At 38.0% G+C, this 4,502-nt stretch overlaps 1 non-coding gene across 1 annotated transcript; it reads right to left on the bottom strand.

Moving 5' to 3' along the window:
* Positions 1 to 1,740: 1,740 nt before the first annotated feature.
* Positions 1,741 to 1,847, bottom strand: LOC126005701 (U6 spliceosomal RNA). The gene has a single exon (XR_007494740.1). It is a non-coding gene; the product is annotated as a U6 spliceosomal RNA (small nuclear RNA).
* Between the last annotated feature and the right edge of the window lie 2,655 nt (positions 1,848 to 4,502).

Genomic DNA, 4,502 nt, shown 5'->3' with positions numbered 1-4,502 from the left:
AGGGGATTTCTGAGAATTCTGTTTATGGGTGATTGTCCTTCCACTGTAACTTTACCTTGTCCTCTTTCTTTGTATCTTTGTTTGCATAATTAAAAATTAAAAATTAAAAAAATAATTACTCTGGCAGTGCTCAAAAGACCTACTGTGGTGCGAATGACTGTTACTGAACAGCATATAGTTGGGTCTTTCCTCTATAACCAGACAGAAATTTTTTTTTTTTTTTTTTTGGTTTTTGGGCCACACCCTGTGACGCTCAGGGGTTACTCCTGGCTATGTGCTCAGAAGTTGCTCCTGGCTTCTTGGGGGACCATATGGGACGCCGGGGGATTGAACCAAGGTCCGTCCTAGGCTAGCGCAGGCAAGGCAGGCACCTTACCTCCAGCGCCACCGCCCAGCCCCAGACAGAAATATTTTTCTTTAAATTATTGAGTGTCTCATTTAATATACTCATCAAAATGATTAGGTCTAAGTCTACAGTGTTGTTCTAATTTGTTTTATTTTTCCCTTCTGTTTTTGTACCTTAACATCTGTTTCTGGTTCAGGGAATTTGGGAAAATTGGGGAAGAAAGAGACTGACTATGTTTTAATAACACATTCTGTTTCTTATTACATGGATGATATTATCTTTTACACTTTTTAATAGTTGTTTTAAAGATTATAATATCCTTACTTGTTACAGTCTACTTTGAATTAGAAATAGCCTACTTCCTTTACAATACAAGATTATAATAATATAATTTAAATTATAAGTCCTTATTCTTTTTTTTGAGTTATAAAAGTTCTTATTTTATATTTTATTTAAACACCTTGATTACATACTTGATTGTGTTTGGGTTTCAGTCATGTAAAGAACATCACCCATCACCAGTGCAACGTTCCCATCATCAATGTCCCAAATCTCCCTCCTCCCCACCCGACCCCCGCCTATAATCTAGACAGGCTTTCCATTTCCCTCATACATTCTCATTATTAGGACAGTTCCAAATGTAGTTATTTCTCTAACTAAACTCATCACTCTTTGTGGTGAGCTTCCTGAGGTGAGCTGTAACTTCCAGCCCTTCTCTCTATTGTGTCTGAAAATTACTATTGCAAGAATGTCTTTCATTTTTCTTAAAACCTATAGATGACTGAGACCATTATGCGTTTCTCTCTCTCTCTCTCTCTCTCTCTCTCTCTCTCTCTCTCTCTCTCTCCCTCTCTCTCTCTCTCTGACTTATTTCACTCAGCATAATAGATTCCGTGTACATCCATGTATAGGAAAATTTCATGACTTCATCTCTCCTGACGGCTGCATAATATTTCATTGTGTATATGTACCACAGTTTCTTTAGCTATTCATCTATTGAAGGGCATCTTGGTTGTTTCCAGAGACTTGCTATGGTAAATAGTGCTGCAATGAATATAGGTGTAAGAAAGGGGTTTTTGTATTGTATTTTTGTGTTCCTAGGGTATATTCCTAGGAGTGGTATAGCTGGGTCATATTGAAGCTCGATTTCCAATTTTTGGAGGAATCTTTATATTTTTTTCCATAAAGGTTGAACTAGACGGCATTCCCACCAGCAGTGGATAAGAGTTCCTTTCTCTCCACATCCCCATTAACACTGTTTATTCTCATTCTTTGTGATGTGCCATTCTCTGTGGTGTGAGGTGGTACCTCATAGTTGTTTTGATTTGCAACTCCCTGATGATTAGTGATGCGGAACATTTTTTTCATGTGTCTTTGGGCCATTTGTATTTTTTTTTAATATGGAACGCTTCACGAATTTGCGTGTCATCTTTGCGCAGGGGCCATGCTAATCTTCTCTGTATCGTTCCAATTTTAGTATATGTGCTGCCGAAGCGAGCACGGCCATTTGTATTTCTTCTTTGTCAAAGTGTCTGTTCATTTCTTCTCCCCATTTTTTGGTGGGATTAGATTTTTTTTTCTTGTAAAGTTCTGTCAGTGCCTTGTATATTTTGGAGATTAGCCCCTTATCTGATGGGTATTGGGTGAATAGTTTCTCCCACTCAGTGGGTGGCTCTTGTATCCTGGGCGCTATTTCCTTTGAGGTGCAGAAGCTTCTCAGCTTAATATATTCCCATCTGTTAATCTCTGCTTTCACTTGCTTGAAGAGTGCAGTTTCCTCCTTGAATATGTCTGTAGTCTCAATGTCCTGGAGTGTTATGCCTATGTGTTGTTCTATATATCTTATGGTTTCTGGTCTGGTATCAAGGTCTTTAATCCATTTGGATTTTACCTTCATACATGATGTTAGCTGGGGGGTCTAAGTTCAATTTTTTGCAAGTGGCTAGCCAATTGTGCCAACACCACATGTTGAAGAGGCTTTCTTTGCTCCATTTAGGATTTCTTGCTCCTTTATCAAAAATTAGGTGATTGTATATGTGAGGAACATTTTCTGAGTATTCAAGCCTATTCCACTGATCTGAGGGCCTGTCCTTATTCCAATACCATGCTGTTTTGATAACTGTTGCTTTAAGTTGGGGAAAGTAATTCCTCCCATATTCTTTTCCCCAATGATTGCTTTAGCTATTCTTGGGTGTTTATTTTTCCAAACGAATTTCAAAAGTGCCTGATCCACTTCTTTGAAGAATTTTATGGGTATCTTTAGAGGGATTGCATTAAATCTGTATAATGCCTTGGGGATTATTGCCATTTTGATAATGTTACTCCTGCCAATCCATGAGCAGAGTATGTGTTTCCAATTCCGTGTGTCCTCTCTTATTTCTTGGAGCAGAGTTTTATAGTTTTCTTTGTATAGGTCCTTCACATCTTTAGTCAAGTTGATTCCAAGATATTTGAGTTTGTGTGGCACTATTGTGAATGGGGTTGTTTTCTTAATGTCCATTTCTTTCTTATTACTATTGGTGTATAGAAAGGCCATTGATTTTTGTCTGTTAATTTTGTAGCCTGCCACCTTGCTATATGAGTCTATTGTTTCTAAAAGCTTTTTGGTAGAGTCTTTAGGGTTTTCTAAGTAGAGTATCATGTCATCTGCAAACAGTGAGAGCTTGACTTCTTCCTTTCCTATCTGGATTCCCTTGATATCTTTTTCTTGCCTAATCACTATAGCGAGTACTTCCAGTGCTATGTTGAATAGGAGTGGTGAGAGAGGACAGCCTTGTCTTGTGCCAGAATTTAGAGGGAAGGCTTTTAGTTTTTCTCTACTGAGGATAATATTTGCAACTGGCTTGTGGTAGATGGCCTTAACTATACTGAGAAAGGTTCCTTCCATTCCCATCTTGCTGAGAGTTTTGATCAAGAATGAGTTTTGGACCTTATCAAATGCTTTCTCTGCATCTATTGATATGATCATGTGGTTTTTATTTTTCTTGTTGTTGATTATGTTGATAGATTTACGGATGTTAAACCATCCTTGCATTCCTGGGATAAAACCTACTTGATCGTAGTGGATGATCTTCTTAATGAGGCATTGAATCCTATTTGTCAGGATTTTGTTGAGGATCTTTGCATCTGCATTCATCAGCGATATTGGTCTGTAATTTTCTTTTTTCGTAGCATCTCATAAAAGCTATTTGGAAGTGTTTCTGTTTGTTCTAGTTCATGAAAGAGTCTTGCCAGGATTGGTAGAAGTTCCTCTTGGAAAGTTTGAAAGAATTGATTAGTCAATCTATCTGGGCCTGGGCTTTTGTTTTTGGGCAGACATTTGATTACCGTTTTAATTTCATCAATAGTGATGGGGGTGTTTAGATATGCTATATCCTCTTCCTTCAACCGTGGAAGATTATAGAGTCCAAGAATTTATCCATTTCTTCCAGGTTCTCATTTATAGTGGCGTAGAGTTTCTCAAAGTAGTTTCTGATTACCCTTTGAATCTCTGCCATATCAGTAGTGATCTCTACTTTTTCATTCCTAATACGAGTTATCAAGTCTCTCTCTCTCTCTTTCTTTGTTAGTTTTGCCAGTGGTCTATCAATCTTGTTTATTTTTTCAAAGAACTAACTTCTGCTTTTGTTGATCTTTTGGATTGTTGTTTGGGTTTCCACTTCGTTGATTTCTGCTCTCAGCTTTGTTATTTCCTTCTGTCTCCCCAGTTTTGGGTCCTTTTGTTGAGCACTTTCTAGTTCTATGAGCTGCCTCATTAAGCTACTCAGGTAAGCCCCTTCTTCCTTCCTGATGTGTGCTTGCAAAGCTATATATTTTCCTCTCAGTACTGCTTTTGCTGTGTCCCATAAGTTCTGATAGTTTGTGTCTTTATTATCATTTGTTTCTAGGAACCTTTTGATTTCCTCCTTGATTTCATCTCAGTCCCACTGGTTATTCAGTATGAGGCTGTTTAACTTCCAGGTGTTAAAGTTTTTCTTCTGAGTCCCTTTGGAATTCACATATAATTTCAGAGTCTTGTGGTCAGCGAAGGTAGTCTGCAAAATTTCTATTCTCTTGATATTATGGAGGTATGTTTTATGTGCCAGCATGTAGTCTATCCTGGAGAATGTCCCATGTACATTGGAGAAGAATGTGTATCCAGGTTTCAGGGGATGGA

The sequence above is a fragment of the Suncus etruscus genome, chromosome 3 (assembly GCF_024139225.1).
Source record: "Suncus etruscus isolate mSunEtr1 chromosome 3, mSunEtr1.pri.cur, whole genome shotgun sequence".
Taxonomy (NCBI): Eukaryota; Metazoa; Chordata; class Mammalia; order Eulipotyphla; family Soricidae; genus Suncus; species Suncus etruscus.
This window is presented reverse-complemented; position numbering and strand designations above follow the sequence as displayed.